At 35.9% G+C, this 15,208-nt stretch overlaps 1 protein-coding gene across 1 annotated transcript in view; it reads left to right on the forward strand.

Annotated features, from left to right (window-relative positions):
- ttyh2 (tweety family member 2) overlaps positions 1–15,208 on the forward strand; it is a 59,076-nt gene that overhangs the window by 1,057 nt on the left and 42,811 nt on the right. The gene's annotated exons all lie outside the window — the stretch shown is intronic.

Consider the following 15,208-nt stretch of genomic DNA (forward strand, 5'->3'; position numbering starts at 1 on the left):
TAAAATGTAACCCTGGTGGTCATGTTTTAAGGGTAAGACTGTTGCTTGAGCTTTTTTTTGTTTGTTTGTTTGTTTGTTTAATTACATGACAACAATGCACCAAAGATTGAAACATAATTTTTTGAAAAGGTCCAAACTGATACATGAAATCAAATAAAATTTCTGCTTTATGCATTTCAGGCCAGTAGTTACTGATGTCACTTGTAGTAAAGAATCAATACACGCTTGTATATATGCGTATTACTCTATAAAGCACTGAATCAGACTTATTTCAAGACAAGCTTGCAGTGCAAAAGCCCCTAAAATACTGCTGTAATGATGTAAATAAGCCAAAATGCATAAACAAATGTTTTCAGTTTTTAGGTGAAAATGGTATCATGCAAACACTTGTTTAGAGACTATTTATGCAATAAAAATGAGGAGTGAAATTCTCATTTAGTCTGTTTGGACTACATGTTGTTTTTGACTTCAAGGTGTAGTCATGTTATTGTCCTGGACAACATCACACTTCTTTTTAGTGCATGGTCTGCTTTGTTTATTATGGTTAAAATCTAAGTAATGTTTACATGCTAGGTTTTAATAAGTTTAATGGGATAAAGTTTACCTAAAGATATATTTGCTGCTAATTTATTCGTCTTTAGGACATTAAAGAAGATTGTTAGCTGAAATTGTGGTTCTTGCTGTTTTATAAAATAGAAGTAATTTTGAAGGTCCAGAAAACATACAGGCAACACAAAATGAATACACAAGGATCTTGATGATACATTTGAGGTCTTATTAAAAGAACTTCCCATAAAGTGCTTTGAAATATGCATTTTTATTTGATGTTTGACGTAATCTCAACTGAAACACAGCCAAGAGCATTTTGTTTTATCAGTGACAGTGGTTGAGCTCAAGTGCATCAAATGTGATGCGTCTTGAAGGGGGCGGGGCATATGAGATAATAGAGAGCATTTGATTGGTCATGATCAACTATGATCAAACCGAAGTATGAGATGATGTGAATAAAACCGTTGATTCATTTAGATGGAAGTGACTACAAGCTTTACATGTTTATATCAGTTTTTTATCTTCTAAACGTGAATTTTGTCATTGTTTTAGAGCACAGTACCTTATAGATATCTTAAAAACTTACAATAGTGATACTGACATCCAAAAACTTTTTTTTTTTCATAGGACTTTTAAGGATTCCATCCTAATGTGAAGCAAATCTTTTTCAAAGTTAAAAAAATAATAATAAAAAAATTACAAATTCAATTAGCTGCTTTTCCGTCAAGTTGTAAGAGTAGCTGATTGCAGTATTGGTAATCTAGAAACCTACAATAAACAAAGCAAGCATAATACTGTGTACACATCAGATGTGGTATGCGAGGATAAAGCACGCTATTCGCATGTAAATAGACACGTGAACATTTTGAGGTACTCGCTTCATTCGTGCGTCAAATTCACTTCATATACACGTGTCATGGGTGGGGTTTCTGTCTGCCCGGTGACTCTAGCTTTGTTGCAAAATGGCTAACATGGATTTTTATGAGAGAATAGCTGTGTTTATGTGCTTTAGGAAGGCTGAAAAAGAGCATCGATTTCTTTTGGAGCCGTGTCTGAGTCCACTAGATCCTTTCAGAGGTGCACCCAGCTCTGTGAGTTCATCAACTCCTCCAGAAACTATACCAGGGTAATGGAAGGTTCAGCTGTGCTTCCGACTGAGCTGAGCCCAGTTTGATGAACTGTTGTCCTGCGTCGGCAGGAAGATTTTCCCCAGGACACCAACAACAGGCGCTATGTCATAATCATGCCCCTACGAGACAAAGCTCATGATTGGTTTAACTAATGTATGCGTATCACACCGCAAACGTCAACCTTGCCATGAAAAAATGGCAAAACCGTTTCCTGCGTTTTTCGTGTGGGCTTGTATTTTACAGTGCTTTAAAAATACTCAAAAATGTTTACAAAAACAACTATATTTGATTTACCAAAGTCACACAAGTGGCAATTTCACATCCGTCACATCCCTAACAGAGAGATGTCACAACAATAACGAAGCTTTTTCCTGTAAAATCTAATAAAATCAATAATTTTTGTTCTATAAAGAGCCAATCCTTCTTTAATCCTTCTTCTTATCCTTTTGATTAGCATCGTTTCTTTTGGGTTGTGCAGTTTGCAGACTTTTTTTTGTCACATCCATAGCGCATGTTTATTTCCCTCATTTAAAATATAAAAATTAGATATTTTTCTGCTCCCACAACTCTGTGGCTAGTAAAATATAAAGAGATGTTTCAATATAATGTTAACATATACTTCCTCTGTCAATTTATCTTTTGAGATTTTACTGCATCTGGTGTGTGACCCCCTTAAGACCTCTTTTTTGAGTTCACACAGAAACAGCAATGCGTGCGGCATGACATCACTTTGTTGCAGCGATGCTATTGGTTAAATGCTGACAAAGTAGAACATGGAAGCAGCTTGAAGCGGAAATCGAATATGTCTATGGTCTGGAGGTATTATAAAGTTCATGATGGCAACATTGTCATAGTAAACTGTGAGATATGTAAACTTGGGATTGCCTGCCGGGTATTTTAAGTTGAGGTGCTATTTGTTTTTATATAAGAATTGTTTTATATTTACTGTTGCACTAAAGTCCTAAAGTGAAGAATTTATGTTATTTATTGCTTGATTGTTAAAGCTACCTTAGAGATGTGCACTGTTTGTTAACAGAGATGTTGAATGTTAAAATAATTACCAAATTAGGAACATCCTTGATCTGTTTTTTCACTATTCTTTATTCTTTTTTTTATGTATTATAGAAGTATTGGATCAGGTTTCGTTATTGGTAAATACTCAAAATCGAATGACTTGGATTTGAGGGCAACAAAAAACCTGATTGGGACATCCTTAGGTCTAATCTGATTCAATGAACTATCTGACAGGTGCAATTTTAGTCAAAGATCTGAATAATTACAAACAATGTAACTGTTTAACTTTTGGGGAGCTGTAAATTGATCTACTTACAAAAAGTGGTGTCTTTATTTAAACGTGTAGTTCACCCAAAAAGAAAATGCTGTCATCATCATATATTTATTCTCCACTTTTTCCAAACTGGTTTGAGTTTGTTTCATCAGTTTATGTTATACTGAAGTATGATGGGCAAAAAACAGAAACCAATTGACTTCCATGGTCCATCTTGTTTTGTGTTCCAAAGAAAAAAGATACTGAAAGCTGAAAATCACAGTCATAGATCCCATTTTGAAACCATTTTTTTCACTCTAGTCTTGAAAACACCCATTTCCCACTCAATAAGTTTCTGGAATCTCCTCTGCACCTGTCTTCCTTTGTGTCTGTGATGGTGTGTGTTTCTGCTGACCAGTATCAGCATCCAGTTGATCAGAGATGGAGTGAGGGGGGATCGGGAGAGAGGATGGACGGGCACGGTGCTCATTTCTGTAGCTGTCTGTTTCTATTAAGGCAGATGGTGTAAATGGAAGCAGAGCGAGACCAGATGCTGTGGTGTGAGATCAGGAGCTCACGCTGGGTCCTCCGCCGTCTCCAAATCAACACTGAGGCATTTTCCGATGGCCCGAGGGATCCTCCTTCATAACCCATTTTCCCCCCAGTTTGTGAATCTAAATGCTCTGTTCCCGCTGACACTGCTCTTTGAATCCTAATATAGCTTTTCAGCAGAACAGGAAACTGCCGGGATCTTTTTCCTCTGTGGGGTTTTATAAATGCTCGGGGAGTTTGTGCATATGAGCTCTGCAAATCTTTGAGACTGTTGTTATTGTTGTTTTTATATAAATTGTGGATGTTCGTTATGAGCACTATAGGTGAGATTTGCTGTGTTTGTTCGTTTCAGCAATTTTTGCAGACACCAAATATGCCAAATGATTAGGAGAGAACTATTTAATTAGGTGTGAAAAAGTTTGGATTAATTTCTTGCTCTGAATTTATTGAATTGCATTGTTTGCATTTAGATTACAAGAACGTTCCTGTTGGTCACAGTTAATGCACTACAGCTGTGTTTTTTTTTTTAAGTATTAGTATGCCATTTTTCAAATCATGATTTTCCAGATAATGTTTGTTTGTTTTGTTTATGGTTTGCTTGCTTGTTGCTTGTAGTTTCTTTTTTTTAAATTTGTTTTATTTTATATTTAAGTTCAAAAAAATAATTTCAAATCATTGTAGAAAATTGTGGTGATTTGTTCGTTTGTTTGCTGGTTTGTCTGTTGGTTTGTTTGTTCGTTTGTATGTTTGTTTGTTTGTTTGTTTGGTTTGTTTGCTGGTTCGCTTGTATGTTGATTCGTTTGTTTGTTGGTTCGTTTGTTGGTTGGTTCATTCGCTGGCTGGTTCGTTGGTTCATTCGTTGGTTTGTTCGTTATTTGGTTGGTTCATTGGTTGGTTGGTTCGTTTGTTTGTTCATTCGTTGTTTGGTTGGTTTGTTCATTATTTGGTTGGTTCGTTGATTGGTTGGTTGGTTCGTTTGTTTGTTCATTCGTTGTTTGGTTGGTTTGTTCGTTCATTGGTTCATTTGTTTGTTTGTTGGTTTGTTCAATTGTTTGTTTGTTCATTCATTGGTTGGTCGGTTCGTTCGTTTGTTTGTTCGTTCTTTCGTTCATTCATTCGTTTGTTTGTTCGATCATTCATTCATTCATTCATTCATTCATTCATTCATTCATTTTTGTTTATTTATTTGCTTGCTTAATTATCAGTTCACCAAAACAATTATTTAATTATTAAAGTTAATTATTCATTAATTTTCTTTTCGGCTTAGTCCCTTTATACATCTGTGTTCGCCAAAGCGAAATGAACCGCCAACTTATCCAGAATATGTTTTATGCAGCGGATGCCCTTCCAGCTGCATCACATCCATACACACTCATTCACAGGCATACACGATAGCCAATTTAGCTTATTCAATTCACCTATACCGCATGGCTTTGGACTGTGGGGGAAACCTATGTGAACACAGGGAGAACATGCAAACTCCACACAGAAATGCCAACTGCCCAAGCAGAGACTCACTCCAGCGACCTCCTTGCTGTGAGGTGACAGTGCTAACCACTGAGCCATCATGCTGCCCTATTTGTAATCATATTTATTATACAAATTATAGATGTTTTAGCTATTATTTTATTCACTTTTTGGTTACAAATCAACCATTATTAATTGTAATATATTATAAAAGGACGGTTGTTTGTATTGTTTATATAAATCTCCTTGTTTTGCATGATTGTCGCAACTTATTCGTCACCGACCTATGTAAAAAAATTCTACTCTGTGTTTACACAAAGGAGCATGACCAGATGGATTCTGCAGATGATTTTTGTCTATCTTATGTGCTATTTTGGAAGGAAATCTGTGGAATACATAAAAAAAAAATTGTCCAATATAACAACAAACAGATTCAGGTTTTTTTTTTTTTTTAATTTTGTGGAGGTCGATAGATCCCTGGGTCTGTAAGTCAGTATAGCAACCAAATAAAGATACAAAAGAAGCAATCCTCCAGTTATGCCTGAGTGGATATCTCCGTGTTTGTGCATTAAATGGGTCACAGGTCATCTGTCCATATGATTCTCTTTTTTCCTGCGGGGATGAATTGCTAACAGCTGTTTTTGTTTTCTTTCCATCCCAGACTGAGGATGCATCTGTTTGGTTCACACCATGAAGGGCTGTTTGTACCCCTTTATTTAAAATCAGCTGAGACATTTGCTAGCCTTTTTTTGTGGTTCAAACTACTGTGATCTACAAGAAATTTGACTCCTGAATAAGATTGAATTTTTACTTTCTTGGCAAAATGTTTGGGACTGCGTTTTAGTGTGTTGCCATGTGGTTGAAAAGGTGTTCTTGGTTGTCATTAGTAGGGCTTAACAATTTATCATTTGAGCATCCATATCGCAATGTGTGTACACAATGGTCACATCGCAGGACTAGATTATTTATTAAAGATTAAAATATAAAGATATTATTATTTTAAATAATTTATACAATGATGGCTATGTTCTTTTACAGCCATTTCTGTACTTGTATACTGTTAGACTCCCCAGAATACCGTTCTCCAGAGTAGCACAGTTTATTTATTTATTTTTGCCTGCTGGTGTCAGATTTATCCGATATCGTGCAGACTTATTAGTTGTTTGTTTTCTAGCTGTTTTTTAAAAAAAATGCTTAATTTGAGGTGTCAATTAGGGTTGCTAACCCTGAGCATGGTAATAAAGCGTTTATTACACCACTAAAATGATAAGAGAGAATGCAGAAAGGGTAGAGGAGATCTGTGTTTTAGTGACCTCTATGAACCGTAGTGCAGTTCCCAGTCATCTGACATCTGACTCATCTGACCCTCAGGTGATCCAGCCTACTTCTCTTATAATGTTCTGGTAAAGACATAGATACAATACAAAAAAAGAAAAAGAAGGAAATCCAGTGATTATCACAGGCTGCATTCCTTTCAACTTGGAACTTCCAACGTCCTAATTGGAAAAGTAGTACAATAGAATGACACTTGAAAATCTTTGAAATATGCACATTTATGAAATAGTGTTTTTCCATCTGCAGTTGGCTGTTCGGTGCTCAAGTGAACAGAATGCTTTCCATCTTTCTGCTTCTGGGATTTTCATTAAAAAACTTTTTTTCGTTTCATACTGTAAGTTGCAATGGGGATTTTATTTTAACATCAACAAATATTCCACACTTCAGCTTTTAGATGAAGAAATATTTCCTCAAATTGACTGTGAGTCAAAATGTCCTGTGATTTATTTATTTCTTTTATTTTTGTAAATGAATCCATACATTCTTTCAAATATTCTAGTTTGCCGATGTTATTAATTTTAGATGCAGTACATTTTATACCCGTGTGCAATGTAAAATTAAATGCAGAGCCATGAATCTCCTAGAAATCATTTTAGAAGATCAAAACCTGAAATATAGGGCAGATCATCAATATTGTTGGCTCTGTTTCTACTGTACTTGGCTTGAATTTCAAATTCAAGTTATCCCATTTGGTTAAAGGTCAGTGTAAGATATGTATTTGTTATTTGTTAACAAAAAATAGTATTTACAATAAAAAAGAAACTCCTAATTGTCCTTTTATCTTACTTTTTTGATGTTTGTGTGATATATCTTGATCAAGGCTTGACTATTGTGTATTTTGTTTAATGAAAGTCCTTATTGTCTGTTCTTCGGGTCTATTTTATTACTTTCAACCTAAAAGGCAGTACATGTTAGAATTTAGATAAGAGAAAAGATGATTATAATTTTCTTTCAGGTTTGATTTTCTTTCAGCAGCAGACTTTTAAATATTTTCTGCAGCTGATTCATGGGTGGCCCAGGTTTTTCTCAGGGAAGAAAACTGAAATCCTAAAATGGATGTGAAAGCTGTGTGGTAAACCACATTGACCTAAATCGGGCCAATCAGATATATCAGAGATCCACAGTTTGTTTTTGAGAAGTGCAGGATAAAAATATTTAGTTTCTGTCTGACATGTGGTTATAAGTCAAGAGTTTGTTGGATTTTTTGCAATACAAACAAGCAGTATAACTAATGAAGTGACATCTTGTATCCTTACACATAGCAAGAGCATATTTCCAGTATTTAGTCTGATGATGATGGTGTGGCCAGACTGAGACAAAAGATGATTGCCAGCTTGTCAAATATGGGTCCGGAATGTCATTATACAATGACTCTGTGTACACCAGTACTGTAAATATAATGCTTTGCAAGCTCTTTTATTGTCAACATAAGGGCTGCAACAATGAATCGATTAAAATCGATTACTAAAAGCATTGGCATCAAATTTCATAATCGATTCTTCGTGTCGCGCGACTCTGAGACGTTTGGTTATTAAAAAAAACGTTAGTTGAGCGCAGAGCGGAGTAAATGCACTCTGCCTGTCTCGCGCACTGATGCCAGCAGAGTTCAGCGCCTCATAGACAGGACGGAGCTAGGGCTGGGCGATATGGGCAAAAAATCAGATCTCTGTATTTTTAGAAGGAATGAGAGTATACTATATATATATATCCAGTATTTTCCCATAAATGGTTACTTGAGTCAAAGCCTTTATTAAAACTTTATTAAACAGTTTTTGAGCAAAATATACAGGGGTTTCCCTCCCTATTATTATAATTATCAATCTTATATTGTTATTTGTTGAAAGAGTAGCTAACAGCGAGATATTAAAATATAAAAATAAATGTTTGGAAGACAAATGCATGTTTTTTTATGTAACTTTTTTTAAAAAGTTTTAATAATCATTAAAACAACCAACCTTTTGTACACTAGGCACACAAACAAATCAAGTCACGTCTTGCAGGTAATAGGCTAAAATAAATAAATCAATTAAACAGAATAAATAAATAAATATTTAAATAAATACAATTATAAGAATATAATCGGAATTGAACTCAATATGCAATAACAGACCAGAACGCAGAGCTAAATGTGTCATAACGTAAATGTAAAGAAGAGACTGTCGTGTAATAAATACTGAACTTATAATCTGTGAATATGAGGTGGTTTCACTTTCAAAATGCGGTATAAATTTGTCCCATTTTGGTGTTTTAAGTTATTTTTAACACATCCAGGTGCTGCTTGTCAATTTGACAAGGCTTCTATGTTCGTTCTTGCTGTCAATTGCAGAAGAAATGATCGATAAAAGGTTTTGGATAAACCGCTGTGACAGCTTCAGGCACTGTGTGACATGCGAGCATGCAAGGGGGTCAGATTTGTCTGACCGGGGAGTCAGATTTCGATACAACACTGGCACTGCATGTTCCTCTATGTTGTGTGTAGTGATGGGTCATTCTTGAACGATTCATTTATTTTTAACAAATCTTTTGTATGACTCAGGGAGTGAATCATTCATTTGCGCATATGCACATTTGTGCAAGCAGAGCTCGCATGCTACCTCGGAGTGGTTTGTTTCGCGCAGAATGCGCACGTGTGGCCTCAAACCATATCGATATGAAAGATATTTGATAATCCCTCATCGCGTTGGGGAATCATATCGATATATCCCCAGAACTTGATATACCGCCCAGCCCTAGACGGAGCAAAAACAACGAGCAAGGGTAACGTTAGAGGAAGGATACTTGGCGAAGGCAGAGAAATCTGTGCGACCCTATAGTCATCCAAGGTGTGGGAACATTTCTTAATAATTAAGCAAAAAAAAGTGTTAACGGCCAAATATGCAAAAGTGATGATGGGAGCACCTCGGCAATGATTCAGCAACCTGAAACGCAAACTTGTTTTTGAGGAGGAGGAAGGGAGCAACAGCAGGGTAAATCACTACAAAATCCTACTTTTGTTCTGTTTTGAAGTGAGGAACGTAGTGTCCCTGGTGCTGGTGTTTACTTGTTATCCAGCTTGACAAGCATGACGTGGAAAATTCAACCTGAGCGTTGGCGTGTTTGCTGGCGCTGAGCCAGAGAAAGACGTTATCACAATTATGCAGTGATTCAACTACCTAATGCTTATTTTATGTTTTAGACATGTAAATACACACAAGCACTAGTAAAACAATATATTTAGAGTTTGTAAAACACACAGAAAGTCTATGGAAGTCTAACAATTCATTCAAGTATAATTTGCAGATGTGTATTATTCATATCAACATACCATTACATTTCTTCTTGGGACAAATGACCAGTAGATAGCTGTAAATACTTTATTGGTCCATTTAAGTATTTGTTTTTTTAGTTAGTGCTTTGAAGTATTCATCTTTTATAAAGCGATTATATTCCAAAAATTAATTATTTAATCTCATGTCAGGTCTTTTTTTTAAATAAAGAGTCGTATATTTTAACATTTACTTTGAATATGAACATCGTATTGATGTATTGAAACGGAATTTTCAAATATTACTCGGGTTAATTTATTTGAATAAAAGTATTATATTAATTCAATAGAAATAAATATTATAAAAGTTTATATAATTGAAAATACAGTAAACATAATTTATTTACTATTTAATACTAATTTACTATTTCAATATTGTCACGATTGGCTCTCTCACAAATGCATGGATCTCAGGAATGATCAAAAACACTTATTTATTTACAAAACCCACTCACAACAGGCACTGGAACATCAAATTGGAAGCAGGACAAGGAGATGGTGACAATACAATACCGGACCAAAGAATAAACTGAACTCAGGAATACAAATACACAAGACATGATTAAATGGATTATAAACAGGGGTGTGACACAGGTGGAACTACTGAAACTAATGAATGGCGGGAAAACTGAACAAAGGAATCATATGACGTAAAAAGAAGGCAGATGGAACACTGCACATGGGGAATCACATGACACAAATTTACAGTAGGTGCGTTCGACTTCATGCAGCGCTGAGCAGACTGATCGAAATCTGTCTTAAATCGGTGTATGCCAGTTAGAAATTTTGTCCGGATTGATGCTGCGCCAATGCCACATGACTGTCAGATGTGGCATCAAAGTACCGTGACAGTGCTCAAAGATTAGACAATTGATTCAGCCGGTGCAGCATCTGAGGAGCGTCTGCAGGAGCTGCGACAACACCAATATTACAGGATTGGCCAAGTTCATCATATGACAAAAATAATGTGCGTTTCAGGTTTATTATTGGAAAAATTCCATCTCACAATTTTCCAAATAAACATTTAACTTTTTATGCCCTCTCCATCATGTACACATCATGCTTGTTAAAAGCAAATATTTTGCTTTGGTATCATCTTTTGTTAAATAATTTGTTCGTAATGACTAGATTGTTTGCATTGGTTTCTTCAACCTTTTTTTTAAACAGACTATTTACTGCGTTCAGCTCCATAAACAATTTAAATGATATATTTTAGTAAATAATCTAAATATTAACTCGAATAAGTCTTACCGACATGCAATAAAATAATTATCATCATTGATCCTGACACCCCTATAAAGATTTCTTAACAAATTAGGTAAAAAAATTTATTAAATATAAATGTATATGATAATAAAATTTTATTTCCTGTCAAGCTGTTTATGCAGAAATTTTAAAAAAGTGACATTGATGTACTTGCTCTTTCTGGGAAATTTCTACTAAGTGTAGCTCATTTATTTTGGTCTTTTTGTTCAGTCTTTTTGGATTAAAGTGCTTTTTTTTAATGCTTTCATTATCCAAAATATTCTTAATCATTGTTTAAGACTTAATCAAAACACCTTGTTTTGGGTTTTACACTAATATATATTGAAAAATTTTATATTCATACATGCAAATAAATGTAAACCCCTTTTTAGCATATTCAAACAAGAACTGAAATGGTATTGACATACCATTCAGCATCTAGTAGCCTATTGACTGATGTGTCAACTCCTCTAGTTTGTGCTTATTGTTTTGTTTAATAAGCCTATTCGTGGATATTTATTTCTTTTTTATGTGCCCTCTCGTTTTCCCCTTATTTCTCATGCATTTATGTAGGCTACTTAAATTTAGTTCATAATTTCCTTGTTTAAAAATGAACTATAGTTTGTAGAGACTGTATTTTGTTTTATTTGTACTGTAAATATTTTGTTGTTATTCCAATAAATAAATATGCAAATATATATAAATGATCAAGCCATGTGATCGGTCATCATGACAGCAGCAACTTTGAGCCCCGAAGTGTCCGCCTTGACGGCTCCGTTTTCAATTCCGCCCCCGCTCGGCTAATCTCGTTGATTGCCGGCTGCAGCCGTGCTTCATGTTGAACGAACCTAATGACAACATCTAGAACACAAACATACTATGACAAATATATGATGTTTAATGAATAGTTTAATATATTACGTTACAAAATGTCTTCAGTTGATGTTTTCATCAGATAGTATTGTCACATGATCCATCAGAAATCATTTCTGTAGGCTGATTTAGTTCTCAAAAACATGTATTATTATCCTAACACTAAAATTCTGCCTTTTTTGTGTGGAAACGGTGAGGTTTTCCTCAAAAACAAAATAACAAAAGAGCATATACTGACACCAAACTCTTAAAACAGCAGTGTAAAACCAAGGTATGCTGCAGATCCCTTGTCATCATTCTTTCTTCCTCTCTGTGTCTTCTTCCTGATTCTTTATTCACCCAGAGCCCATGACCTGCTGCGCTCCGAGTTAATGATGTCCCAGCTGTGAGGGTGGGGAGGTTCATCCGAGCGCACTGTGCTGGAAAAGCCCCCCGAGGTTTCCCCCAAACCCTTACTCCCTTTCAAAAGCAGTGTAGTAAAGACAGAGCAGAGTGAGTGAGGTCGACTGCTCCATTGAGGGCTTTTCTGAAAGCTTGTCTCTGATTTAGCTTTGCCATCCAATGCTTTGCCTTGATCCAGATCTTCTCAAACATGTCACAGTTCAATTGATCAACCAAATTATTTGCAGATTTCATTCTTTGAGATCTTGTACACCACTGGCAGGCCACTTAGTGGGGGTAATTTAGGATGATTTTAAGGCCCCGTTTACACTAATAGGTTTTAGTTTTAAAACACATAAGTTTTGCTACGGTTAATCTTCCATCAACACTATCCTGGAGTTTTTGAGTGTTTTGGAAACACTGAAGAGGCTGATTTTGTTTTAAAGCGCTGCTGCTTCATGTCAGTGTGGATAGGGGAAAACGGAGACATCTACGAGCGGCCGCAGCCATTTGAATCCTTTTGGCTCAAGACCTCCACTCTCATTCACTTCACTTTTATTCATTTTTTGGACAATAAAAACCGCTCGTTACACTGCTTGATGTTGCAAACTGATATTTTCTTCTTATAATATTATTCTTTTTATGTATAGCCATGGACACACTTGTTTGCAGAACAAGTAGTTTGACCGTTTTCTGTCGTTTATTATTCCTAGTCATTTCTCCCATAGTTCTAAAACAATCACAAAAATGAGTGCAATTCAGCATTTTAGAATAAGGCCAATAACCTTGACGAACTGTCCGACGTGCGCTGCTCTCACCTGGGGTTTTGTGCTCAAAGCACCCGCTGACTGCATGTGGCTCAGATATCTGCATATGCTGCAGCACATGCCAGAGTGTGTGTGTGTGGTCACATGATGTGCATTTTCAGCGGTGTAGTGTTGAGATCTTTTCAGAAACGCTTGGTGAAACGCAAGTGTGGACGTGGATCGTTTTCATTCTAAAACATCGTTTTAAAACTAAAACGTATAAGTGTAAACGGGGCCTGAGGGCTCACACACTTTTGGGGCCTCCAGAGATACTACCAGGCAATACAACCTCCTCCTACCCATTATACACCCAGCCAACACCTCCATCCCAAATTTTTCAAAAAAAGTGGAATGTTCCTTTATATACAGGGTAGGTCATTTAGTTCAAACTTGTTGAAGCAATCAATAAAGCCACATACTCAAAAATATTTTCAAAGTAGCAATCATATTTAATGGATGGAGTATAACCAAATAAAATATTTTGTCCAAACTTTATGATGGACTATCCTATACCTGCCTGTCAGCATGTGTTTTTGCATATCGCTGTTCACGGCTATCTGCTTATCAGTGCTATGCAGACATATTTATTATAATGTTATTACTGCAATATAAACCATGTATAGTTTTCTCATCTGACTCTCTTTTTGTCGTTTGCACCATTTGGTCTGTCTGTATGTGTTGATGTGTTGTGGAGAAGGCATTTGGATGGCTTTAGATAGTAATTATCTAACGCAATCTAACAGCAATTGGTAACTTTTTGATTTAGTGGCTAATTCGTATGAATTTGTACAATTTAGTACGATTTGCTCATCACCCAATGACGGTTGGATTTAGGGCCGGGGTTGGGTGCCACCTCCTTTTTAAAATCGAACATTTTCATATGACTGAATTCGTACAAATTAGCAGCTAAACTGACAAAACGTAAAATACTTACGTTTTCTCGTGAGATCAGGCTAGATTATCTGTAGGAAGAGCAGTATTTTTAGATTTCAAAGCTAGCCTGCTATTGCTAGCTTCTCCGAAAGGGCTTATCCTATGTTTAACATACAAATCAAAATTAACCATATGATTTTCGTAGCTCACATCATGTGCTAGTTTTGTGGTGAACGATTCATGTCATTAAGAAAAAAGTTTGCCCTAGTAATCTTTAATTGAAATCTGAAAATGGACTTCCTGTTTGTCTATTAAATCTGAGATTATGTCTGTCTGAGGTATTGGGCGTGGCTAACATACTTAACCACGCCCCTCCAATTGTCAGCACTATGACAACAAACAAAAATGGTGAGGAGGAGGAGGAGTCTGTTAGGTTCTAATAACTTCTAAAACCCATTTCCCGATCTTTCTAAATGAAATGCCTATGTTACTACATCCAATCAGCTCAGAGTGGAAAAAAACAAGCCACACCTACTGTTTTGTCATTTAATATCCCGTTTCTCTAGAAACTGCATCACTATAAAAAAAACTGTTGCAGCTTCCGGTTCATGTGGACTTTAATGGCTCCTGTGGTACATTTAAGTACATCTTATGGTGCAAAACAATTGGTTTGTGAAAGAAACAATAGATTATTTACAATATTATGACCTTTTATCCACAACCTTGGCAAAGATCTTGAGCATGTTCAAGACATCTTGCTGAGGCTGTGGATTGAAGGTAATAATATTGTAAATATTTCTTGCACAGACAGACCTGTCATTTCACTTCGTAAGAACTTGATGTATAACCATAGCCACAGGTATTTATTTTGTTTTGCCTGTATGTGTGTTTCTGATTCTCATAGTGTTGGTACCTACTGATTTGCTTTTTATGAATCGCCATGATTTCAGCTAAAAATCTTTTTCTAAATGTTTTAGTTAGAAGACGTCACCTACATCTTGTATGCCCTCAGGATGAGCACATTAAAAGCGAATTTTCATTTTAGCATGAACTATCCCTTTAATACATAATACACTGCCTTTCTCTCTGGTGCATTAGTCAGTTTTATCATGTCAAATATTTAATTCTGTTCCTCGCAGAGCATTAAACTGTAAAATCGTAGACTTCTGATCAGAGGGTGGAAGGTTCAATCTCCAGCGAGTGTAGTTTTCTTAAAGCTCCCAGAAGATGTGCATGTTCACAGCTGTTCTCCACCTGCTGTGACCATCACATAGCTGAAGTTTGGCTCAGAACTTCCACAGAAAGCACATCCAGCAGCCACTTAGCTCAACACATGATGGCTGAATCCCAATTTGCATTCTTCTCCAAAAGGTCACCGCACTGGAGATGACAAATGCTACACAAGAGTTGAGACGTTTCATTTATA

Source organism: Danio aesculapii, chromosome 12 (assembly GCF_903798145.1).
Source record: "Danio aesculapii chromosome 12, fDanAes4.1, whole genome shotgun sequence".
In the NCBI taxonomy this organism is placed as follows: domain Eukaryota; kingdom Metazoa; phylum Chordata; class Actinopteri; order Cypriniformes; family Danionidae; genus Danio; species Danio aesculapii.